Source organism: Ambystoma mexicanum, chromosome 6q, assembly GCF_040938575.1.
Source record: "Ambystoma mexicanum isolate Mex_15411 chromosome 6q, UKY_AmexF1_1, whole genome shotgun sequence".
NCBI classification, from domain to species: domain Eukaryota; kingdom Metazoa; phylum Chordata; class Amphibia; order Caudata; family Ambystomatidae; genus Ambystoma; species Ambystoma mexicanum.
This window is the reverse complement of record NC_090937.1, coordinates 1,631,407,650-1,631,431,899: the sequence shown is the minus strand read 5'-3', so window position 1 is coordinate 1,631,431,899 and position 24,250 is coordinate 1,631,407,650. Positions and strand designations below refer to the sequence as shown.

General features: G+C 50.0%; 18 non-coding genes across 18 annotated transcripts; all 18 read right to left on the bottom strand.

Annotated features, from left to right (window-relative positions):
• Positions 1 to 292: 292 nt before the first annotated feature.
• On the bottom strand, positions 293 to 364 carry TRNAG-UCC (transfer RNA glycine (anticodon UCC)). The gene has a single exon. It is a non-coding gene; the product is annotated as a tRNA-Gly (tRNA).
• Positions 365 to 1,549: 1,185 nt separating this feature from the next.
• TRNAG-UCC (transfer RNA glycine (anticodon UCC)) lies at positions 1,550 to 1,621 on the bottom strand. The gene has a single exon. It is a non-coding gene; the product is annotated as a tRNA-Gly (tRNA).
• Positions 1,622 to 2,079: 458 nt separating this feature from the next.
• TRNAG-UCC (transfer RNA glycine (anticodon UCC)) lies at positions 2,080 to 2,151 on the bottom strand. Its single transcript has one exon. It is a non-coding gene; the product is annotated as a tRNA-Gly (tRNA).
• Positions 2,152 to 3,336: 1,185 nt separating this feature from the next.
• On the bottom strand, positions 3,337 to 3,408 carry TRNAG-UCC (transfer RNA glycine (anticodon UCC)). The gene has a single exon. It is a non-coding gene; the product is annotated as a tRNA-Gly (tRNA).
• Positions 3,409 to 3,866: 458 nt separating this feature from the next.
• Positions 3,867 to 3,938, bottom strand: TRNAG-UCC (transfer RNA glycine (anticodon UCC)). The gene has a single exon. It is a non-coding gene; the product is annotated as a tRNA-Gly (tRNA).
• Positions 3,939 to 5,124: 1,186 nt separating this feature from the next.
• On the bottom strand, positions 5,125 to 5,196 carry TRNAG-UCC (transfer RNA glycine (anticodon UCC)). The gene has a single exon. It is a non-coding gene; the product is annotated as a tRNA-Gly (tRNA).
• Positions 5,197 to 6,800: 1,604 nt separating this feature from the next.
• On the bottom strand, positions 6,801 to 6,872 carry TRNAG-UCC (transfer RNA glycine (anticodon UCC)). The gene has a single exon. It is a non-coding gene; the product is annotated as a tRNA-Gly (tRNA).
• A 1,173-nt stretch (positions 6,873 to 8,045) lies between these two features.
• TRNAG-UCC (transfer RNA glycine (anticodon UCC)) lies at positions 8,046 to 8,117 on the bottom strand. The gene has a single exon. It is a non-coding gene; the product is annotated as a tRNA-Gly (tRNA).
• A 4,935-nt stretch (positions 8,118 to 13,052) lies between these two features.
• On the bottom strand, positions 13,053 to 13,124 carry TRNAG-UCC (transfer RNA glycine (anticodon UCC)). The gene has a single exon. It is a non-coding gene; the product is annotated as a tRNA-Gly (tRNA).
• A 1,185-nt stretch (positions 13,125 to 14,309) lies between these two features.
• TRNAG-UCC (transfer RNA glycine (anticodon UCC)) lies at positions 14,310 to 14,381 on the bottom strand. The gene has a single exon. It is a non-coding gene; the product is annotated as a tRNA-Gly (tRNA).
• Positions 14,382 to 15,566: 1,185 nt separating this feature from the next.
• Positions 15,567 to 15,638, bottom strand: TRNAG-UCC (transfer RNA glycine (anticodon UCC)). Its single transcript has one exon. It is a non-coding gene; the product is annotated as a tRNA-Gly (tRNA).
• A 1,174-nt stretch (positions 15,639 to 16,812) lies between these two features.
• TRNAG-UCC (transfer RNA glycine (anticodon UCC)) lies at positions 16,813 to 16,884 on the bottom strand. Its single transcript has one exon. It is a non-coding gene; the product is annotated as a tRNA-Gly (tRNA).
• A 1,185-nt stretch (positions 16,885 to 18,069) lies between these two features.
• Positions 18,070 to 18,141, bottom strand: TRNAG-UCC (transfer RNA glycine (anticodon UCC)). The gene has a single exon. It is a non-coding gene; the product is annotated as a tRNA-Gly (tRNA).
• Positions 18,142 to 18,599: 458 nt separating this feature from the next.
• TRNAG-UCC (transfer RNA glycine (anticodon UCC)) lies at positions 18,600 to 18,671 on the bottom strand. The gene has a single exon. It is a non-coding gene; the product is annotated as a tRNA-Gly (tRNA).
• Positions 18,672 to 19,856: 1,185 nt separating this feature from the next.
• Positions 19,857 to 19,928, bottom strand: TRNAG-UCC (transfer RNA glycine (anticodon UCC)). The gene has a single exon. It is a non-coding gene; the product is annotated as a tRNA-Gly (tRNA).
• Positions 19,929 to 20,386: 458 nt separating this feature from the next.
• TRNAG-UCC (transfer RNA glycine (anticodon UCC)) lies at positions 20,387 to 20,458 on the bottom strand. Its single transcript has one exon. It is a non-coding gene; the product is annotated as a tRNA-Gly (tRNA).
• A 1,186-nt stretch (positions 20,459 to 21,644) lies between these two features.
• On the bottom strand, positions 21,645 to 21,716 carry TRNAG-UCC (transfer RNA glycine (anticodon UCC)). The gene has a single exon. It is a non-coding gene; the product is annotated as a tRNA-Gly (tRNA).
• A 1,604-nt stretch (positions 21,717 to 23,320) lies between these two features.
• On the bottom strand, positions 23,321 to 23,392 carry TRNAG-UCC (transfer RNA glycine (anticodon UCC)). Its single transcript has one exon. It is a non-coding gene; the product is annotated as a tRNA-Gly (tRNA).
• Positions 23,393 to 24,250: the final 858 nt, after the last annotated feature.

Sequence of the window (24,250 nt, the reverse complement as noted above, 5' to 3'; positions counted from 1 at the left end):
GATGAGAGAGATCCTGAAACCTCACTCTAATAGGCTGAGGTGCTGTGCTCGGTGGCCTGCTGGGACCAAGGCCCGTCAGGGCAAGGCGAATAGGCCTTTGTCAGGCCTTTGTCGGGGAGGGGCCAGGAGCCCTGCTCGCTTCAATCCCCTCACCGATAGACAGTTGCAGAAACTAGGATGCAAGAACCTTTCCTGGATGGGGTTTTGATTTTCACGAAAAGTGTGTCAGCTTTGCTTTCAGCATGAGTCTGATTTCCAAAAAATGCATTTTGAACAATTTAAAGATTTGATCTGCGTTGGCCGGGAATCGAACCCGGGTCAACTGCTTGGAAGGCAGCTATGCTCACCACTATACCACCAACGCCTGCCTGTCTGGGCTATCTGATGGAGCGGCCCTTAGAAATAAGAATAAGTCATTGGCTGGGAATGAAAAAAGCTTGCGTTTGACGCAGAAGCAGTTCGCATCATGAGGTCTTGCCGGTCAGCCCAACATTTCCCCGGGACCCCTTAAAAAAGGAGCTTGGTTTTAAGTTTGGTTTGATTGAACAGTACATTTTGTTGGCTGGGCTGGGACCCTCTCCTATTTAGCGCAAGAGTGGAACGAGGCAGCAAGTTCAAGGAATGACATTGCATCCAGGCACTTACAGCTCTTTGTGCCCTAATGCCATGACACAAAAACATAATTTGAAAAAAGTTAGCAGAGGATGGTTTCGATCCATCGACCTCTGGGTTATGGGCCCAGCACGCTTCCGCTGCGCCACTCTGCTGGTTGGAGCACAAGAGTTTTTCTGGGCTTTTACAGCCTACAAACCGACAACCCTAGACCCAGTTTCGAGTGAAGCGGGCAGTAGGCCTTACAAAGCCAAACAACCTGCAACCACGCACTCCCATCCCATGGCCTTTTGCAGACAGGCCTCATTTCTCTAGCTCACACCCTAACTGCCAACACCCCTTCCCCTTCTCTCTCTGTCTCTCTCTCTCTGTCTCTCTCTCTCATTCTCTCTCTCTCGCAAATAGATACTTTACTTCCCAGGTGCAACAAAACAAGCCTTCTCGAGCTGGCAGATATGGGAAGGAAGGAAGGAAGGGCCAGTTTGGAAACTCAACTCAATTACCATAAATCCCCTGCTAAGGGTTATGGGAGGGAGGAATGAAGGAACTTTGCTTCAGGGAAAGGGCTGCTGCTGCTTCAGCATGTGAGGAGCGCAGCCACACGTTTCACCTTCTTCAGTATGTTGGTTTACAGGATGAGAGAGATCCTGAAACCTCACTCTAATAGGCTGAGGTGCTGTGCTCGGTGGCCTGCTGGGACCAAGGCCCGTCAGGGCAAGGCGAATAGGCCTTTGTCAGGCCTTCGTCAGGGCTTTGTCGGGGAGGGGCCAGGAGCCCTGCTCGCTTCAATCCCCTCACCGATAGACAGTTGCAGAAACTAGGATGCAAGAACCTTTCCTGGATGGGGTTTTGATTTTCACGAAAAGTGTGTCAGCTTTGCTTTCAGCATGAGTCTGATTTCCAAAAAATGCATTTTGAACAATTTAAAGATTTGATCTGCGTTGGCCGGGAATCGAACCCGGGTCAACTGCTTGGAAGGCAGCTATGCTCACCACTATACCACCAACGCCTGCCTGTCTGGAAACTCAACTCAATTACCATAAATCCCCTGGGTTATGGGAGGGAGGAATGAAGGAACTTTGCTTCAGGGAAAGGGCTGCTGCTGCTTCAGCATGTGAGGAGCGCAGCCACACGTTTCACCTTCTTCAGTATGTTGGTTTACAGGATGAGAGAGATCCTGAAACCTCACTCTAATAGGCTGAGGTGCTGTGCTCGGTGGCCTGCTGGGACCAAGGCCCGTCAGGGCAAGGCGAATAGGCCTTTGTCAGGCCTTCGTCAGGGCTTTGTCGGGGAGGGGCCAGGAGCCCTGCTCGCTTCAATCCCCTCACCGATAGACAGTTGCAGAAACTAGGATGCAAGAACCTTTCCTGGATGGGGTTTTGATTTTCACGAAAAGTGTGTCAGCTTTGCTTTCAGCATGAGTCTGATTTCCAAAAAATGCATTTTGAACAATTTAAAGATTTGATCTGCGTTGGCCGGGAATCGAACCCGGGTCAACTGCTTGGAAGGCAGCTATGCTCACCACTATACCACCAACGCCTGCCTGTCTGGGCTATCTGATGGAGCGGCCCTTAGAAATAAGAATAAGTCATTGGCTGGGAATGAAAAAAGCTTGCGTTTGACGCAGAAGCAGTTCGCATCATGAGGTCTTGCCGGTCAGCCCAACATTTCCCCGGGACCCCTTAAAAAAGGAGCTTGGTTTTAAGTTTGGTTTGATTGAACAGTACATTTTGTTGGCTGGGCTGGGACCCTCTCCTATTTAGCGCAAGAGTGGAACGAGGCAGCAAGTTCAAGGAATGACATTGCATCCAGGCACTTACAGCTCTTTGTGCCCTAATGCCATGACACAAAAACATAATTTGAAAAAAGTTAGCAGAGGATGGTTTCGATCCATCGACCTCTGGGTTATGGGCCCAGCACGCTTCCGCTGCGCCACTCTGCTGGTTGGAGAACAAGAGCTTTTCTGGGCTTTTACAGCCTACAAACCGACAACCCTAGACCCAGTTTCGAGTGAAGCGGGCAGTAGGCCTTACAAAGCCAAACAACCTGCAACCACGCACTCCCATCCCATGGCCTTTTGCAGACAGGCCTCATTTCTCTAGCTCACACCCTAACTGCCAACACCCCTTCCCCTTCTCTCTCTGTCTCTCTCTCTCTGTCTCTCTCTCTCATTCTCTCTCTCTCGCAAATAGATACTTTACTTCCCAGGTGCAACAAAACAAGCCTTCTCGAGCTGGCAGATATGGGAAGGAAGGAAGGAAGGGCCAGTTTGGAAACTCAACTCAATTACCATAAATCCCCTGCTAAGGGTTATGGGAGGGAGGAATGAAGGAACTTTGCTTCAGGGAAAGGGCTGCTGCTGCTTCAGCATGTGAGGAGCGCAGCCACACGTTTCACCTTCTTCAGTATGTTGGTTTACAGGATGAGAGAGATCCTGAAACCTCACTCTAATAGGCTGAGGTGCTGTGCTCGGTGGCCTGCTGGGACCAAGGCCCGTCAGGGCAAGGCGAATAGGCCTTTGTCAGGCCTTCGTCAGGGCTTTGTCGGGGAGGGGCCAGGAGCCCTGCTCGCTTCAATCCCCTCACCGATAGACAGTTGCAGAAACTAGGATGCAAGAACCTTTCCTGGATGGGGTTTTGATTTTCACGAAAAGTGTGTCAGCTTTGCTTTCAGCATGAGTCTGATTTCCAAAAAATGCATTTTGAACAATTTAAAGATTTGATCTGCGTTGGCCGGGAATCGAACCCGGGTCAACTGCTTGGAAGGCAGCTATGCTCACCACTATACCACCAACGCCTGCCTGTCTGGAAACTCAACTCAATTACCATAAATCCCCTGGGTTATGGGAGGGAGGAATGAAGGAACTTTGCTTCAGGGAAAGGGCTGCTGCTGCTTCAGCATGTGAGGAGCGCAGCCACACGTTTCACCTTCTTCAGTATGTTGGTTTACAGGATGAGAGAGATCCTGAAACCTCACTCTAATAGGCTGAGGTGCTGTGCTCGGTGGCCTGCTGGGACCAAGGCCCGTCAGGGCAAGGCGAATAGGCCTTTGTCAGGCCTTCGTCAGGGCTTTGTCGGGGAGGGGCCAGGAGCCCTGCTCGCTTCAATCCCCTCACCGATAGACAGTTGCAGAAACTAGGATGCAAGAACCTTTCCTGGATGGGGTTTTGATTTTCACGAAAAGTGTGTCAGCTTTGCTTTCAGCATGAGTCTGATTTCCAAAAAATGCATTTTGAACAATTTAAAGATTTGATCTGCGTTGGCCGGGAATCGAACCCGGGTCAACTGCTTGGAAGGCAGCTATGCTCACCACTATACCACCAACGCCTGCCTGTCTGGGCTATCTGATGGAGCGGCCCTTAGAAATAAGAATAAGTCATTGGCTGGGAATGAAAAAAGCTTGCGTTTGACGCAGAAGCAGTTCGCATCATGAGGTCTTGCCGGTCAGCCCAACATTTCCCCGGGACCCCTTAAAAAAGGAGCTTGGTTTTAAGTTTGGTTTGATTGAACAGTACATTTTGTTGGCTGGGCTGGGACCCTCTCCTATTTAGCGCAAGAGTGGAACGAGGCAGCAAGTTCAAGGAATGACATTGCATCCAGGCACTTACAGCTCTTTCTGCCCTAATGCCATGACACAAAAACATAATTTGAAAAAAGTTAGCAGAGGATGGTTTCGATCCATCGACCTCTGGGTTATGGGCCCAGCACGCTTCCGCTGCGCCACTCTGCTGGTTGGAGAACAAGAGCTTTTCTGGGCTTTTACAGCCTACAAACCGACAACCCTAGACCCAGTTTCGAGTGAAGCGGGCAGTAGGCCTTACAAAGCCAAACAACCTGCAACCACGCACTCCCATCCCATGGCCTTTTGCAGACAGGCCTCATTTCTCTAGCTCACACCCTAACTGCCAACACCCCTTCCCCTTCTCTCTCTGTCTCTCTCTCTCTGTCTCTCTCTCTCATTCTCTCTCTCTCGCAAATAGATACTTTACTTCCCAGGTGCAACAAAACAAGCCTTCTCGAGCTGGCAGATATGGGAAGGAAGGAAGGAAGGGCCAGTTTGGAAACTCAACTCAATTACCATAAATCCCCTGCTAAGGGTTATGGGAGGGAGGAATGAAGGAACTTTGCTTCAGGGAAAGGGCTGCTGCTGCTTCAGCATGTGAGGAGCGCAGCCACACGTTTCACCTTCTTCAGTATGTTGGTTTACAGGATGAGAGAGATCCTGAAACCTCACTCTAATAGGCTGAGGTGCTGTGCTCGGTGGCCTGCTGGGACCAAGGCCCGTCAGGGCAAGGCGAATAGGCCTTTGTCAGGCCTTCGTCAGGGCTTTGTCGGGGAGGGGCCAGGAGCCCTGCTCGCTTCAATCCCCTCACCGATAGACAGTTGCAGAAACTAGGATGCAAGAACCTTTCCTGGATGGGGTTTTGATTTTCACGAAAAGTGTGTCAGCTTTGCTTTCAGCATGAGTCTTGATTTCCAAAAAATGCATTTTGAACAATTTAAAGATTTGATCTGCGTTGGCCGGGAATCGAACCCGGGTCAACTGCTTGGAAGGCAGCTATGCTCACCACTATACCACCAACGCCTGCCTGTCTGGGCTATCTGATGGAGCGGCCTTTAGAAATAAGAATAAGTCATTGGCTGGGAATGAAAAAAGCTTGCGTTTGACGCAGAAGCAGTTCGCATCATGAGGTCTTGCCGGTCAGCCCAACATTTCCCCGGGACCCCTTAAAAAAGGAGCTTGGTTTTAAGTTTGGTTTGATTGAACAGTGCATTTTGTTGGCTGGGCTGGGACCCTCTCCTATTTAGCGCAAGAGTGGAACGAGGCAGCAAGTTCAAGGAATGACATTGCATCCAGGCACTTACAGCTCTTTGTGCCCTAATGCCATGACACAAAAACATAATTTGAAAAAAGTTAGCAGAGGATGGTTTCGATCCATCGACCTCTGGGTTATGGGCCCAGGACGCTTCCGCTGCGCCACTCTGCTGGTTGGAGAACAAAAGCTTTTCTGGGCTTTTACAGCCTACAAACCGACAACCCTAGACCCATTTTCGAGTGAAGCGGGCAGTAGGCCTTACAAAGCCAAACAACCTGCAGTTCGCATCATGAGGTCTTGCCGGTCAGCCCAACATTTCCCCGGGAACCCTTAAAAAAGGAGCTTGGTTTTAAGTTTGGTTTGATTGAACAGTGCATTTTGTTGGCTGGGCTGGGACCCTCTCCTATTTAGCGCAAGAGTGGAACGAGGCAGCAAGTTCAAGGAATGACATTGCATCCAGGCACTTACAGCTCTTTGTGCCCTAATGCCATGACACAAAAACATAATTTGAAAAAAGTTAGCAGAGGATGGTTTCGATCCATCGACCTCTGGGTTATGGGCCAAGCACGCTTCCGCTGCGCCACTCTGCTGGTTGGAGAACAAAAGCTTTTCTGGGCTTTTACAGCCTACAAACCGACAACCCTAGACCCATTTTCGAGTGAAGCGGGCAGTAGGCCTTACAAAGCCAAACAACCTGCAACCACGCACTCCCATCCCATGGTCTTTTGCAGACAGGCCTCATTTCTCTAGCTCACACCCTAACTGCCAACACCCCTTCCCCTTCTCTCTCTGTCTCTCTCTCTCTGTCTCTCTCTCTCATTCTCTCTCTCTCGCAAATAGATACTTTACTTCCCAGGTGCAACAAAACAAGCCTTCTCGAGCTGGCAGATATGGGAAGGAAGGAAGGAAGGGCCAGTTTGGAAACTCAACTCAATTACCATAAATCCCCTGCTAAGGGTTATGGGAGGGAGGAATGAAGGAACTTTGCTTCAGGGAAAGGGCTGCTGCTGCTTCAGCATGTGAGGAGCGCAGCCACACGTTTCACCTTCTTCAGTATGTTGGTTTACAGGATGAGAGAGATCCTGAAACCTCACTCTAATAGGCTGAGGTGCTGTGCTCGGTGGCCTGCTGGGACCAAGGCCCGTCAGGGCAAGGCGAATAGGCCTTTGTCAGGCCTTCGTCAGGGCTTTGTCGGGGAGGGGCCAGGAGCCCTGCTCGCTTCAATCCCCTCACCGATAGACAGTTGCAGAAACTAGGATGCAAGAACCTTTCCTGGATGGGGTTTTGATTTTCACGAAAAGTGTGTCAGCTTTGCTTTCAGCATGAGTCTGATTTCCAAAAAATGCATTTTGAACAATTTAAAGATTTGATCTGCGTTGGCCGGGAATCGAACCCGGGTCAACTGCTTGGAAGGCAGCTATGCTCACCACTATACCACCAACGCATGCCTGTCTGGGCTATCTGATGGAGCGGCCTTTAGAAATAAGAATAAGTCATTGGCTGGGAATGAAAAAAGCTTGCGTTTGACGCAGAAGCAGTTCGCATCATGAGGTCTTGCCGGTCAGCCCAACATTTCCCCGGGACCCCTTAAAAAAGGAGCTTGGTTTTAAGTTTGGTTTGATTGAACAGTGCATTTTGTTGGCTGGGCTGGGACCCTCTCCTATTTAGCGCAAGAGTGGAACGAGGCAGCAAGTTCAAGGAATGACATTGCATCCAGGCACTTACAGCTCTTTGTGCCCTAATGCCATGACACAAAAACATAATTTGAAAAAATTTAGCAGTGGATGGTTTCGATCCATCGACCTCTGGGTTATGGGCCCAGCACGCTTCCGCTGCGCCACTCTGCTGGTTGGAGAACAAAAGCTTTTCTGGGCTTTTACAGCCTACAAACCGACAACCCTAGACCCATTTTCGAGTGAAGCGGGCAGTAGGCCTTACAAAGCCAAACAACCTGCAACCACGCACTCCCATCCCATGGCCTTTTGCAGACAGGCCTCATTTCTCTAGCTCACACCCTAACTGCCAACACCCCTTCCCCTTCTCTCTCTCTGTCTCTCTCTCTCATTCTCTCTCTCTCGCAAATAGATACTTTACTTCCCAGGTGCAACAAAACAAGCCTTCTCGAGCTGGCAGATATGGGAAGGAAGGAAGGAAGGGCCAGTTTGGAAACTCAACTCAATTACCATAAATCCCCTGCTAAGGGTTATGGGAGGGAGGAATGAAGGAACTTTGCTTCAGGGAAAGGGCTGCTGCTGCTTCAGCATGTGAGGAGCGCAGCCACACGTTTCACCTTCTTCAGTATGTTGGTTTACAGGATGAGAGAGATCCTGAAACCTCACTCTAATAGGCTGAGGTGCTGTGCTCGGTGGCCTGCTGGGACCAAGGCCCGTCAGGGCAAGGCGAATAGGCCTTTGTCAGGCCTTCGTCAGGGCTTTGTCGGGGAGGGGCCAGGAGCCCTGCTCGCTTCAATCCCCTCACCGATAGACAGTTGCAGAAACTAGGATGCAAGAACCTTTCCTGGATGGGGTTTTGATTTTCACGAAAAGTGTGTCAGCTTTGCTTTCAGCATGAGTCTGATTTCCAAAAAATGCATTTTGAACAATTTAAAGATTTGATCTGCGTTGGCCGGGAATCGAACCCGGGTCAACTGCTTGGAAGGCAGCTATGCTCACCACTATACCACCAACGCCTGCCTGTCTGGGCTATCTGATGGAGCGGCCCTTAGAAATAAGAATAAGTCATTGGCTGGGAATGAAAAAAGCTTGCGTTTGACGCAGAAGCAGTTCGCATCATGAGGTCTTGCCGGTCAGCCCAACATTTCCCCGGGACCCCTTAAAAAAGGAGCTTGGTTTTAAGTTTGGTTTGATTGAACAGTACATTTTGTTGGCTGGGCTGGGACCCTCTCCTATTTAGCGCAAGAGTGGAACGAGGCAGCAAGTTCAAGGAATGACATTGCATCCAGGCACTTACAGCTCTTTGTGCCCTAATGCCATGACACAAAAACATAATTTGAAAAAAGTTAGCAGAGGATGGTTTCGATCCATCGACCTCTGGGTTATGGGCCCAGCACGCTTCCGCTGCGCCACTCTGCTGGTTGGAGAACAAGAGCTTTTCTGGGCTTTTACAGCCTACAAACCGACAACCCTAGACCCAGTTTCGAGTGAAGCGGGCAGTAGGCCTTACAAAGCCAAACAACCTGCAACCACGCACTCCCATCCCATGGCCTTTTGCAGACAGGCCTCATTTCTCTAGCTCACACCCTAACTGCCAACACCCCTTCCCCTTCTCTCTCTGTCTCTCTCTCTCTGTCTCTCTCTCTCATTCTCTCTCTCTCGCAAATAGATACTTTACTTCCCAGGTGCAACAAAACAAGCCTTCTCGAGCTGGCAGATATGGGAAGGAAGGAAGGAAGGGCCAGTTTGGAAACTCAACTCAATTACCATAAATCCCCTGCTAAGGGTTATGGGAGGGAGGAATGAAGGAACTTTGCTTCAGGGAAAGGGCTGCTGCTGCTTCAGCATGTGAGGAGCGCAGCCACACGTTTCACCTTCTTCAGTATGTTGGTTTACAGGATGAGAGAGATCCTGAAACCTCACTCTAATAGGCTGAGGTGCTGTGCTCGGTGGCCTGCTGGGACCAAGGCCCGTCAGGGCAAGGCGAATAGGCCTTTGTCAGGCCTTCGTCAGGGCTTTGTCGGGGAGGGGCCAGGAGCCCTGCTCGCTTCAATCCCCTCACCGATAGACAGTTGCAGAAACTAGGATGCAAGAACCTTTCCTGGATGGGGTTTTGATTTTCACGAAAAGTGTGTCAGCTTTGCTTTCAGCATGAGTCTGATTTCCAAAAAATGCATTTTGAACAATTTAAAGATTTGATCTGCGTTCCCGGGTCAACTGCTTGGAAGGCAGCTATGCTCACCACTATACCACCAACGCCTGCCTGTCTGGGCTATCTGATGGAGCGGCCCTTAGAAATAAGAATAAGTCATTGGCTGGGAATGAAAAAAGCTTGCGTTTGACGCAGAAGCAGTTCGCATCATGAGGTCTTGCCGGTCAGTCAGCCCAACATTTCCCCGGGACCCCTTAAAAAAGGAGCTTGGTTTTAAGTTTGGTTTGATTGAACAGTACATTTTGTTGGCTGGGCTGGGACCCTCTCCTATTTAGCGCAAGAGTGGAACGAGGCAGCAAGTTCAAGGAATGACATTGCATCCAGGCACTTACAGCTCTTTGTGCCCTAATGCCATGACACAAAAACATAATTTGAAAAAAGTTAGCAGAGGATGGTTTCGATCCATCGACCTCTGGGTTATGGGCCCAGCACGCTTCCGCTGCGCCACTCTGCTGGTTGGAGAACAAGAGCTTTTCTGGGCTTTTACAGCCTACAAACCGACAACCCTAGACCCAGTTTCGAGTGAAGCGGGCAGTAGGCCTTACAAAGCCAAACAACCTGCAACCACGCACTCCCATCCCATGGCCTTTTGCAGACAGGCCTCATTTCTCTAGCTCACACCCTAACTGCCAACACCCCTTCCCCTTCTCTCTCTGTCTCTCTCTCTCTGTCTCTCTCTCTCATTCTCTCTCTCTCGCAAATAGATACTTTACTTCCCAGGTGCAACAAAACAAGCCTTCTCGAGCTGGCAGATATGGGAAGGAAGGAAGGAAGGGCCAGTTTGGAAACTCAACTCAATTACCATAAATCCCCTGCTAAGGGTTATGGGAGGGAGGAATGAAGGAACTTTGCTTCAGGGAAAGGGCTGCTGCTGCTTCAGCATGTGAGGAGCGCAGCCACACGTTTCACCTTCTTCAGTATGTTGGTTTACAGGATGAGAGAGATCCTGAAACCTCACTCTAATAGGCTGAGGTGCTGTGCTCGGTGGCCTGCTGGGACCAAGGCCCGTCAGGGCAAGGCGAATAGGCCTTTGTCAGGCCTTCGTCAGGGCTTTGTCGGGGAGGGGCCAGGAGCCCTGCTCGCTTCAATCCCCTCACCGATAGACAGTTGCAGAAACTAGGATGCAAGAACCTTTCCTGGATGGGGTTTTGATTTTCACGAAAAGTGTGTCAGCTTTGCTTTCAGCATGAGTCTGATTTCCAAAAAATGCATTTTGAACAATTTAAAGATTTGATCTGCGTTGGCCGGGAATCGAACCCGGGTCAACTGCTTGGAAGGCAGCTATGCTCACCACTATACCACCAATGCCTGCCTGTCTGGGCTATCTGATGGAGCGGCCTTTAGAAATAAGAATAAGTCATTGGCTGGGAATGAAAAAAGCTTGCGTTTGACGCAGAAGCAGTTCGCATCATGAGGTCTTGCCGGTCAGCCCAACATTTCCCCGGGACCCCTTAAAAAAGGAGCTTGGTTTTAAGTTTGGTTTGATTGAACAGTGCATTTTGTTGGCTGGGCTGGGACCCTCTCCTATTTAGCGCAAGAGTGGAACGAGGCAGCAAGTTCAAGGAATGACATTGCATCCAGGCACTTACAGCTCTTTGTGCCCTAATGCCATGACACAAAAACATAATTTGAAAAAAGTTAGCAGAGGATGGTTTCGATCCATCGACCTCTGGGTTATGGGCCCAGCACGCTTCCGCTGCGCCACTCTGCTGGTTGGAGAACAAAAGCTTTTCTGGGCTTTTACAGCCTACAAACCGACAACCCTAGACCCATTTTCGAGTGAAGCGGGCAGTAGGCCTTACAAAGCCAAACAACCTGCAACCACGCACTCCCATCCCATGGCCTTTTGCAGACAGGCCTCATTTCTCTAGCTCACACCCTAACTGCCAACACCCCTTCCCCTTCTCTCTCTGTCTCTCTCTGTCTGTCTCTCTCTCTCATTCTCTCTCTATCGCAAATAGATACTTTACTTCCCAGGTGCAACAAAACAAGCCTTCTCGAGCTGGCAGATATGGGAAGGAAGGAAGGAAGGGCCAGTTTGGAAACTCAACTCAATTACCATAAATCCCCTGCTAAGGGTTATGGGAGGGAGGAATGAAGGAACTTTGCTTCAGGGAAAGGGCTGCTGCTGCTTCAGCATGTGAGGAGCGCAGCCACACGTTTCACCTTCTTCAGTATGTTGGTTTACAGGATGAGAGAGATCCTGAAACCTCACTCTAATAGGCTGAGGTGCTGTGCTCGGTGGCCTGCTGGGACCAAGGCCCGTCAGGGCAAGGCGAATAGGCCTTTGTCAGGCCTTCGTCAGGGCTTTGTCGGGGAGGGGCCAGGAGCCCTGCTCGCTTCAATCCCCTCACCGATAGACAGTTGCAGAAACTAGGATGCAAGAACCTTTCCTGGATGGGGTTTTGATTTTCACGAAAAGTGTGTCAGCTTTGCTTTCAGCATGAGTCTGATTTCCAAAAAATGCATTTTGAACAATTTAAAGATTTGATCTGCGTTGGCCGGGAATCGAATCCGGGTCAACTGCTTGGAAGGCAGCTATGCTCACCACTATACCACCAACGCCTGCCTGTCTGGGCTATCTGATGGAGCGGCCCTTAGAAATAAGAATAAGTCATTGGCTGGGAATGAAAAAAGCTTGCGTTTGACGCAGAAGCAGTTCGCATCATGAGGTCTTGCCGGTCAGCCCAACATTTCCCCGGGACCCCTTAAAAAAGGAGCTTGGTTTTAAGTTTGGTTTGATTGAACAGTACATTTTGTTGGCTGGGCTGGGACCCTCTCCTATTTAGCGCAAGAGTGGAACGAGGCAGCAAGTTCAAGGAATGACATTGCATCCAGGCACTTACAGCTCTTTGTGCCCTAATGCCATGACACAAAAACATAATTTGAAAAAAGTTAGCAGAGGATGGTTTCGATCCATCGACCTCTGGGTTATGGGCCCAGCACGCTTCCGCTGCGCCACTCTGCTGGTTGGAGAACAAGAGCTTTTCTGGGCTTTTACAGCCTACAAACCGACAACCCTAGACCCAGTTTCGAGTGAAGCGGGCAGTAGGCCTTACAAAGCCAAACAACCTGCAACCACGCACTCCCATCCCATGGCCATTTGCAGACAGGCCTCATTTCTCTAGCTCACACCCTAACTGCCAACACCCCTTCCCCTTCTCTCTCTGTCTCTCTCTCTCTGTCTCTCTCTCTCATTCTCTCTCTCTCGCAAATAGATACTTTACTTCCCAGGTGCAACAAAACAAGCCTTCTCGAGCTGGCAGATATGGGAAGGAAGGAAGGAAGGGCCAGTTTGGAAACTCAACTCAATTACCATAAATCCCCTGCTAAGGGTTATGGGAGGGAGGAATGAAGGAACTTTGCTTCAGGGAAAGGGCTGCTGCTGCTTCAGCATGTGAGGAGCGCAGCCACACGTTTCACCTTCTTCAGTATGTTGGTTTACAGGATGAGAGAGATCCTGAAACCTCACTCTAATAGGCTGAGGTGCTGTGCTCGGTGGCCTGCTGGGACCAAGGCCCGTCAGGGCAAGGCGAATAGGCCTTTGTCAGGCCTTTGTCGGGGAGGGGCCAGAAGCCCTGCTCGCTTCAATCCCCTCACCGATAGACAGTTGCAGAAACTAGGATGCAAGAACCTTTCCTGGATGGGGTTTTGATTTTCACGAAAAGTGTGTCAGCTTTGCTTTCAGCATGAGTCTGATTTCCAAAAAATGCATTTTGAACAATTTAAAGATTTGATCTGCGTTGGCCGGGAATCGAACCCGGGTCAACTGCTTGGAAGGCAGCTATGCTCACCACTATACCACCAACGCCTGCCTGTCTGGGCTATCTGATGGAGCGGCCCTTAGAAATAAGAATAAGTCATTGGCTGGGAATGAAAAAAGCTTGCGTTTGACGCAGAAGCAGTTCGCATCATGAGGTCTTGCCGGTCAGCCCAACATTTCCCCGGGACCCCTTAAAAAAGGAGCTTGGTTTTAAGTTTGGTTTGATTGAACAGTACATTTTGTTGGCTGGGCTGGGACCCTCTCCTATTTAGCGCAAGAGTGGAACGAGGCAGCAAGTTCAAGGAATGACATTGCATCCAGGCACTTACAGCTCTTTGTGCCCTAATGCCATGACACAAAAACATAATTTGAAAAAAGTTAGCAGAGGATGGTTTCGATCCATCGACCTCTGGGTTATGGGCCCAGCACGCTTCCGCTGCGCCACTCTGCTGGTTGGAGAACAAGAGCTTTTATGGGCTTTTACAGCCTACAAACCGACAACCCTAGACCCAGTTTCGAGTGAAGCGGGCAGTAGGCCTTACAAAGCCAAACAACCTGCAACCACGCACTCCCATCCCATAGCCTTTTGCAGACAGGCCTCATTTCTCTAGCTCACACCCTAACTGCCAACACCCCTTCCCCTTCTCTCTCTGTCTCTCTCTCTCTGTCTCTCTCTCTCATTCTCTCTCTCTCGCAAATAGATACTTTACTTCCCAGGTGCAACAAAACAAGCCTTCTCGAGCTGGCAGATATGGGAAGGAAGGAAGGAAGGGCCAGTTTGGAAACTCAACTCAATTACCATAAATCCCCTGCTAAGGGTTATGGGAGGGAGGAATGAAGGAACTTTGCTTCAGGGAAAGGGCTGCTGCTGCTTCAGCATGTGAGGAGCGCAGCCACACGTTTCACCTTCTTCAGTATGTTGGTTTACAGGATGAGAGAGATCCTGAAACCTCACTCTAATAGGCTGAGGTGCTGTGCTCGGTGGCCTGCTGGGACCAAGGCCCGTCAGGGCAAGGCGAATAGGCCTTTGTCAGGCCTTCGTCAGGGCTTTGTCGGGGAGGGGCCAGGAGCCCTGCTCGCTTCAATCCCCTCACCGATAGACAGTTGCAGAAACTAGGATGCAAGAACCTTTCCTGGATGGGGTTTTGATTTTCACGAAAAGTGTGTCAGCTTTGCTTTCAGCATGAGTCTGATTTCCAAAAAATGCATTTTGAACAATTTAAAGATTTGATCTGCGTTGGCCGGGAATCGAACCCGGGTCAACTGCTTGGAAGGCAGCTATGCTCACCACTATACCACCAACGCCTGCCTGTCTGGGCTATCTGATGGAGCGGCCCTTAGAAATAAGAATAAGTCATTGGCTGGGAATGAAAAAAGCTTGCGTTTGACGCAGAAGCAGTTCGCATCATGAGGTCTTGCCGGTCAGCCCAACATTTCCCCGGGACCCCTTAAAATAGGAGCTTGGTTTTAAGTTTGGTTTGATTGAACAGTACATTTTGTTGGCTGGGCTGGGACCCTCTCCTATTTAGCGCAAGAGTGGAACGAGGCAGCAAGTTCAAGGAATGACATTGCATCCAGGCACTTACAGCTCTTTGTGCCCTAATGCCATGACACAAAAACATAATTTGAAAAAAGTTAGCAGAGGATGGTTTCGATCCATCGACCTCTGGGTTATGGGCCCAGCACGCTTCCGCTGCGCCACTCTGCTGGTTGGAGAACAAGAGCTTTTCTGGGCTTTTACAGCCTACAAACCGACAACCCTAGACCCAGTTTCGAGTGAAGCGGGCAGTAGGCCTTACAAAGCCAAACAACCTGCAACCACGCACTCCCATCCCATGGCCTTTTGCAGACAGGCCTCATTTCTCTAGCTCACACCCTAACTGCCAACACCCCTTCCCCTTCTCTCTCTGTCTCTCTCTCTCTGTCTCTCTCTCTCATTCTCTCTCTCTCGCAAATAGATACTTTACTTCCCAGGTGCAACAAAACAAGCCTTCTCGAGCTGGCAGATATGGGAAGGAAGGAAGGAAGGGCCAGTTTGGAAACTCAACTCAATTACCATAAATCCCCTGCTAAGGGTTATGGGAGGGAGGAATGAAGGAACTTTGCTTCAGGGAAAGGGCTGCTGCTGCTTCAGCATGTGAGGAGCGCAGCCACACGTTTCACCTTCTTCAGTATGTTGGTTTACAGGATGAGAGAGATCCTGAAACCTCACTCTAATAGGCTGAGGTGCTGTGCTCGGTGGCCTGCTGGGACCAAGGCCCGTCAGGGCAAGGCGAATAGGCCTTTGTCAGGCCTTCGTCAGGGCTTTGTCGGGGAGGGGCCAGGAGCCCTGCTCGCTTCAATCCCCTCACCGATAGACAGTTGCAGAAACTAGGATGCAAGAACCTTTCCTGGATGGGGTTTTGATTTTCACGAAAAGTGTGTCAGCTTTGCTTTCAGCATGAGTCTGATTTCCAAAAAATGCATTTTGAACAATTTAAAGATTTGATCTGCGTTGGCCGGGAATCGAACCCGGGTCAACTGCTTGGAAGGCAGCTATGCTCACCACTATACCACCAACGCCTGCCTGTCTGTGCTATCTGATGGAGCGGCCCTTAGAAATAAGAATAAGTCATTGGCTGGGAATGAAAAAAGCTTGCGTTTGACGCAGAAGCAGTTCGCATCATGAGGTCTTGCCGGTCAGCCCAACATTTCCCCGGGACCCCTTAAAAAAGGAGCTTGGTTTTAAGTTTGGTTTGATTGAACAGTACATTTTGTTGGCTGGGCTGGGACCCTCTCCTATTTAGCGCAAGAGTGGAACGAGGCAGCAAGTTCAAGGAATGACATTGCATCCAGGCACTTACAGCTCTTTGTGCCCTAATGCCATGACACAAAAACATAATTTGAAAAAAGTTAGCAGAGGATGGTTTCGATCCATCGACCTCTGGGTTATGGGCCCAGCACGCTTCCGCTGCGCCACTCTGCTGGTTGGAGAACAAGAGCTTTTCTGGGCTTTTACAGCCTACAAACCGACAACCCTAGACCCAGTTTCGAGTGAAGCGGGCAGTAGGCCTTACAAAGCCAAACAACCTGCAACCACGCACTCCCATCCCATGGCCTTTTACAGACAGGCCTCATTTCTCTAGCTCACACCCTAACTGCCAACACCCCTTCCCCTTCTCTCTCTGTCTCTCTCTCTCTGTCTCTCTCTCTCATTCTCTCTCTCTCGCAAATAGATACTTTACTTCCCAGGTGCAACAAAACAAGCCTTCTCGAGCTGGCAGATATGGGAAGGAAGGAAGGAAGGGCCAGTTTGGAAACTCAACTCAATTACCATAAATCCCCTGCTAAGGGTTATGGGAGGGAGGAATGAAGGAACTTTGCTTCAGGGAAAGGGCTGCTGCTGCTTCAGCATGTGAGGAGCGCAGCCACACGTTTCACCTTCTTCAGTATGTTGGTTTACAGGATGAGAGAGATCCTGAAACCTCACTCTAATAGGCTGAGGTGCTGTGCTCGGTGGCCTGCTGGGACCAAGGCCCGTCAGGGCAAGGCGAATAGGCCTTTGTCAGGCCTTTGTCGGGGAGGGGCCAGGAGCCCTGCTCGCTTCAATCCCCTCACCGATAGACAGTTGCAGAAACTAGGATGCAAGAACCTTTCCTGGATGGGGTTTTGATTTTCACGAAAAGTGTGTCAGCTTTGCTTTCAGCATGAGTCTGATTTCCAAAAAATGCATTTTGAACAATTTAAAGATTTGATCTGCGTTGGCCGGGAATCGAACCCGGGTCAACTGCTTGGAAGGCAGCTATGCTCACCACTATACCACCAACGCCTGCCTGTCTGGGCTATCTGATGGAGCGGCCCTTAGAAATAAGAATAAGTCATTGGCTGGGAATGAAAAAAGCTTGCGTTTGACGCAGAAGCAGTTCGCATCATGAGGTCTTGCCGGTCAGCCCAACATTTCCCCGGGACCCCTTAAAAAAGGAGCTTGGTTTTAAGTTTGGTTTGATTGAACAGTACATTTTGTTGGCTGGGCTGGGACCCTCTCCTATTTAGCGCAAGAGTGGAACGAGGCAGCAAGTTCAAGGAATGACATTGCATCCAGGCACTTACAGCTCTTTGTGCCCTAATGCCATGACACAAAAACATAATTTGAAAAAAGTTAGCAGAGGATGGTTTCGATCCATCGACCTCTGGGTTATGGGCCCAGCACGCTTCCGCTGCGCCACTCTGCTGGTTGGAGCACAAGAGTTTTTCTGGGCTTTTACAGCCTACAAACCGACAACCCTAGACCCAGTTTCGAGTGAAGCGGGCAGTAGGCCTTACAAAGCCAAACAACCTGCAACCACGCACTCCCATCCCATGGCCTTTTGCAGACAGGCCTCATTTCTCTAGCTCACACCCTAACTGCCAACACCCCTTCCCCTTCTCTCTCTGTCTCTCTCTCTCTGTCTCTCTCTCTCATTCTCTCTCTCTCGCAAATAGATACTTTACTTCCCAGGTGCAACAAAACAAGCCTTCTCGAGCTGGCAGATATGGGAAGGAAGGAAGGAAGGGCCAGTTTGGAAACTCAACTCAATTACCATAAATCCTCTGCTAAGGGTTATGGGAGGGAGGAATGAAGGAACTTTGCTTCAGGGAAAGGGCTGCTGCTGCTTCAGCATGTGAGGAGCGCAGCCACACGTTTCACCTTCTTCAGTATGTTGGTTTACAGGATGAGAGAGATCCTGAAACCTCACTCTAATAGGCTGAGGTGCTGTGCTCGGTGGCCTGCTGGGACCAAGGCCCGTCAGGGCAAGGCGAATAGGCCTTTGTCAGGCCTTCGTCAGGGCTTTGTCGGGGAGGGGCCAGGAGCCCTGCTCGCTTCAATCCCCTCACCGATAGACAGTTGCAGAAACTAGGATGCAAGAACCTTTCCTGGATGGGGTTTTGATTTTCACGAAAAGTGTGTCAGCTTTGCTTTCAGCATGAGTCTGATTTCCAAAAAATGCATTTTGAACAATTTAAAGATTTGATCTGCGTTGGCCGGGAATCGAACCCGGGTCAACTGCTTGGAAGGCAGCTATGCTCACCACTATACCACCAACGCCTGCCTGTCTGGAAACTCAACTCAATTACCATAAATCCCCTGGGTTATGGGAGGGAGGAATGAAGGAACTTTGCTTCAGGGAAAGGGCTGCTGCTGCTTCAGCATGTGAGGAGCGCAGCCACACGTTTCACCTTCTTCAGTATGTTGGTTTACAGGATGAGAGAGATCCTGAAACCTCACTCTAATAGGCTGAGGTGCTGTGCTCGGTGGCCTGCTGGGACCAAGGCCCGTCAGGGCAAGGCGAATAGGCCTTTGTCAGGCCTTCGTCAGGGCTTTGTCGGGGAGGGGCCAGGAGCCCTGCTCGCTTCAATCCCCTCACCGATAGACAGTTGCAGAAACTAGGATGCAAGAACCTTTCCTGGATGGGGTTTTGATTTTCACGAAAAGTGTGTCAGCTTTGCTTTCAGCATGAGTCTGATTTCCAAAAAATGCATTTTGAACAATTTAAAGATTTGATCTGCGTTGGCCGGGAATCGAACCCGGGTCAACTGCTTGGAAGGCAGCTATGCTCACCACTATACCACCAACGCCTGCCTGTCTGGGCTATCTGATGGAGCGGCCCTTAGAAATAAGAATAAGTCATTGGCTGGGAATGAAAAAAGCTTGCGTTTGACGCAGAAGCAGTTCGCATCATGAGGTCTTGCCGGTCAGCCCAACATTTCCCCGGGACCCCTTAAAAAAGGAGCTTGGTTTTAAGTTTGGTTTGATTGAACAGTACATTTTGTTGGCTGGGCTGGGACCCTCTCCTATTTAGCGCAAGAGTGGAACGAGGCAGCAAGTTCAAGGAATGACATTGCATCCAGGCACTTACAGCTCTTTGTGCCCTAATGCCATGACACAAAAACATAATTTGAAAAAAGTTAGCAGAGGATGGTTTCGATCCATCGACCTCTGGGTTATGGGCCCAGCACGCTTCCGCTGCGCCACTCTGCTGGTTGGAGAACAAGAGCTTTTCTGGGCTTTTACAGCCTACAAACCGACAACCCTAGACCCAGTTTCGAGTGAAGCGGGCAGTAGGCCTTACAAAGCCAAACAACCTGCAACCACGCACTCCCATCCCATGGCCTTTTGCAGACAGGCCTCATTTCTCTAGCTCACACCCTAACTGCCAACACCCCTTCCCCTTCTCTCTCTGTCTCTCTCTCTCTGTCTCTCTCTCTCATTCTCTCTCTCTCGCAAATAGATACTTTACTTCCCAGGTGCAACAAAACAAGCCTTCTCGAGCTGGCAGATATGGGAAGGAAGGAAGGAAGGGCCAGTTTGGAAACTCAACTCAATTACCATAAATCCCCTGCTAAGGGTTATGGGAGGGAGGAATGAAGGAACTTTGCTTCAGGGAAAGGGCTGCTGCTGCTTCAGCATGTGAGGAGCGCAGCCACACGTTTCACCTTCTTCAGTATGTTGGTTTACAGGATGAGAGAGATCCTGAAACCTCACTCTAATAGGCTGAGGTGCTGTGCTCGGTGGCCTGCTGGGACCAAGGCCCGTCAGGGCAAGGCGAATAGGCCTTTGTCAGGCCTTCGTCAGGGCTTTGTCGGGGAGGGGCCAGGAGCCCTGCTCGCTTCAATCCCCTCACCGATAGACAGTTGCAGAAACTAGGATGCAAGAACCTTTCCTGGATGGGGTTTTGATTTTCACGAAAAGTGTGTCAGCTTTGCTTTCAGCATGAGTCTGATTTCCAAAAAATGCATTTTGAACAATTTAAAGATTTGATCTGCGTTGGCCGGGAATCGAACCCGGGTCAACTGCTTGGAAGGCAGCTATGCTCACCACTATACCACCAACGCCTGCCTGTCTGGAAACTCAACTCAATTACCATAAATCCCCTGGGTTATGGGAGGGAGGAATGAAGGAACTTTGCTTCAGGGAAAGGGCTGCTGCTGCTTCAGCATGTGAGGAGCGCAGCCACACGTTTCACCTTCTTCAGTATGTTGGTTTACAGGATGAGAGAGATCCTGAAACCTCACTCTAATAGGCTGAGGTGCTGTGCTCGGTGGCCTGCTGGGACCAAGGCCCGTCAGGGCAAGGCGAATAGGCCTTTGTCAGGCCTTCGTCAGGGCTTTGTCGGGGAGGGGCCAGGAGCCCTGCTCGCTTCAATCCCCTCACCGATAGACAGTTGCAGAAACTAGGATGCAAGAACCTTTCCTGGATGGGGTTTTGATTTTCACGAAAAGTGTGTCAGCTTTGCTTTCAGCATGAGTCTGATTTCCAAAAAATGCATTTTGAACAATTTAAAGATTTGATCTGCGTTGGCCGGGAATCGAACCCGGGTCAACTGCTTGGAAGGCAGCTATGCTCACCACTATACCACCAACGCCTGCCTGTCTGGGCTATCTGATGGAGCGGCCCTTAGAAATAAGAATAAGTCATTGGCTGGGAATGAAAAAAGCTTGCGTTTGACGCAGAAGCAGTTCGCATCATGAGGTCTTGCCGGTCAGCCCAACATTTCCCCGGGACCCCTTAAAAAAGGAGCTTGGTTTTAAGTTTGGTTTGATTGAACAGTACATTTTGTTGGCTGGGCTGGGACCCTCTCCTATTTAGCGCAAGAGTGGAACGAGGCAGCAAGTTCAAGGAATGACATTGCATCCAGGCACTTACAGCTCTTTCTGCCCTAATGCCATGACACAAAAACATAATTTGAAAAAAGTTAGCAGAGGATGGTTTCGATCCATCGACCTCTGGGTTATGGGCCCAGCACGCTTCCGCTGCGCCACTCTGCTGGTTGGAGAACAAGAGCTTTTCTGGGCTTTTACAGCCTACAAACCGACAACCCTAGACCCAGTTTCGAGTGAAGCGGGCAGTAGGCCTTACAAAGCCAAACAACCTGCAACCACGCACTCCCATCCCATGGCCTTTTGCAGACAGGCCTCATTTCTCTAGCTCACACCCTAACTGCCAACACCCCTTCCCCTTCTCTCTCTGTCTCTCTCTCTCTGTCTCTCTCTCTCATTCTCTCTCTCTCGCAAATAGATACTTTACTTCCCAGGTGCAACAAAACAAGCCTTCTCGAGCTGGCAGATATGGGAAGGAAGGAAGGAAGGGCCAGTTTGGAAACTCAACTCAATTACCATAAATCCCCTGCTAAGGGTTATGGGAGGGAGGAATGAAGGAACTTTGCTTCAGGGAAAGGGCTGCTGCTGCTTCAGCATGTGAGGAGCGCAGCCACACGTTTCACCTTCTTCAGTATGTTGGTTTACAGGATGAGAGAGATCCTGAAACCTCACTCTAATAGGCTGAGGTGCTGTGCTCGGTGGCCTGCTGGGACCAAGGCCCGTCAGGGCAAGGCGAATAGGCCTTTGTCAGGCCTTCGTCAGGGCTTTGTCGGGGAGGGGCCAGGAGCCCTGCTCGCTTCAATCCCCTCACCGATAGACAGTTGCAGAAACTAGGATGCAAGAACCTTTCCTGGATGGGGTTTTGATTTTCACGAAAAGTGTGTCAGCTTTGCTTTCAGCATGAGTCTTGATTTCCAAAAAATGCATTTTGAACAATTTAAAGATTTGATCTGCGTTGGCCGGGAATCGAACCCGGGTCAACTGCTTGGAAGGCAGCTATGCTCACCACTATACCACCAACGCCTGCCTGTCTGGGCTATCTGATGGAGCGGCCTTTAGAAATAAGAATAAGTCATTGGCTGGGAATGAAAAAAGCTTGCGTTTGACGCAGAAGCAGTTCGCATCATGAGGTCTTGCCGGTCAGCCCAACATTTCCCCGGGACCCCTTAAAAAAGGAGCTTGGTTTTAAGTTTGGTTTGATTGAACAGTGCATTTTGTTGGCTGGGCTGGGACCCTCTCCTATTTAGCGCAAGAGTGGAACGAGGCAGCAAGTTCAAGGAATGACATTGCATCCAGGCACTTACAGCTCTTTGTGCCCTAATGCCATGACACAAAAACATAATTTGAAAAAAGTTAGCAGAGGATGGTTTCGATCCATCGACCTCTGGGTTATGGGCCCAGGACGCTTCCGCTGCGCCACTCTGCTGGTTGGAGAACAAAAGCTTTTCTGGGCTTTTACAGCCTACAAACCGACAACCCTAGACCCATTTTCGAGTGAAGCGGGCAGTAGGCCTTACAAAGCCAAACAACCTGCAGTTCGCATCATGAGGTCTTGCCGGTCAGCCCAACATTTCCCCGGGAACCCTTAAAAAAGGAGCTTGGTTTTAAGTTTGGTTTGATTGAACAGTGCATTTTGTTGGCTGGGCTGGGACCCTCTCCTATTTAGCGCAAGAGTGGAACGAGGCAGCAAGTTCAAGGAATGACATTGCATCCAGGCACTTACAGCTCTTTGTGCCCTAATGCCATGACACAAAAACATAATTTGAAAAAAGTTAGCAGAGGATGGTTTCGATCCATCGACCTCTGGGTTATGGGCCCAGCACGCTTCCGCTGCGCCACTCTGCTGGTTGGAGAACAAAAGCTTTTCTGGGCTTTTACAGCCTACAAACCGACAACCCTAGACCCATTTTCGAGTGAAGCGGGCAGTAGGCCTTACAAAGCCAAACAACCTGCAACCACGCACTCCCATCCCATGGTCTTTTGCAGACAGGCCTCATTTCTCTAGCTCACACCCTAACTGCCAACACCCCTTCCCCTTCTCTCTCTGTCTCTCTCTCTCTGTCTCTCTCTCTCATTCTCTCTCTCTCGCAAATAGATACTTTACTTCCCAGGTGCAACAAAACAAGCCTTCTCGAGCTGGCAGATATGGGAAGGAAGGAAGGAAGGGCCAGTTTGGAAACTCAACTCAATTACCATAAATCCCCTGCTAAGGGTTATGGGAGGGAGGAATGAAGGAACTTTGCTTCAGGGAAAGGGCTGCTGCTGCTTCAGCATGTGAGGAGCGCAGCCACACGTTTCACCTTCTTCAGTATGTTGGTTTACAGGATGAGAGAGATCCTGAAACCTCACTCTAATAGGCTGAGGTGCTGTGCTCGGTGGCCTGCTGGGACCAAGGCCCGTCAGGGCAAGGCGAATAGGCCTTTGTCAGGCCTTCGTCAGGGCTTTGTCGGGGAGGGGCCAGGAGCCCTGCTCGCTTCAATCCCCTCACCGATAGACAGTTGCAGAAACTAGGATGCAAGAACCTTTCCTGGATGGGGTTTTGATTTTCACGAAAAGTGTGTCAGCTTTGCTTTCAGCATGAGTCTGATTTCCAAAAAATGCATTTTGAACAATTTAAAGATTTGATCTGCGTTGGCCGGGAATCGAACCCGGGTCAACTGCTTGGAAGGCAGCTATGCTCACCACTATACCACCAACGCATGCCTGTCTGGGCTATCTGATGGAGCGGCCTTTAGAAATAAGAATAAGTCATTGGCTGGGAATGAAAAAAGCTTGCGTTTGACGCAGAAGCAGTTCGCATCATGAGGTCTTGCCGGTCAGCCCAACATTTCCCCGGGACCCCTTAAAAAAGGAGCTTGGTTTTAAGTTTGGTTTGATTGAACAGTGCATTTTGTTGGCTGGGCTGGGACCCTCTCCTATTTAGCGCAAGAGTGGAACGAGGCAGCAAGTTCAAGGAATGACATTGCATCCAGGCACTTACAGCTCTTTGTGCCCTAATGCCATGACACAAAAACATAATTTGAAAAAATTTAGCAGTGGATGGTTTCGATCCATCGACCTCTGGGTTATGGGCCCAGCACGCTTCCGCTGCGCCACTCTGCTGGTTGGAGAACAAAAGCTTTTCTGGGCTTTTACAGCCTACAAACCGACAACCCTAGACCCATTTTCGAGTGAAGCGGGCAGTAGGCCTTACAAAGCCAAACAACCTGCAACCACGCACTCCCATCCCATGGCCTTTTGCAGACAGGCCTCATTTCTCTAGCTCACACCCTAACTGCCAACACCCCTTCCCCTTCTCTCTCTCTGTCTCTCTCTCTCATTCTCTCTCTCTCGCAAATAGATACTTTACTTCCCAGGTGCAACAAAACAAGCCTTCTCGAGCTGGCAGATATGGGAAGGAAGGAAGGAAGGGCCAGTTTGGAAACTCAACTCAATTACCATAAATCCCCTGCTAAGGGTTATGGGAGGGAGGAATGAAGGAACTTTGCTTCAGGGAAAGGGCTGCTGCTGCTTCAGCATGTGAGGAGCGCAGCCACACGTTTCACCTTCTTCAGTAT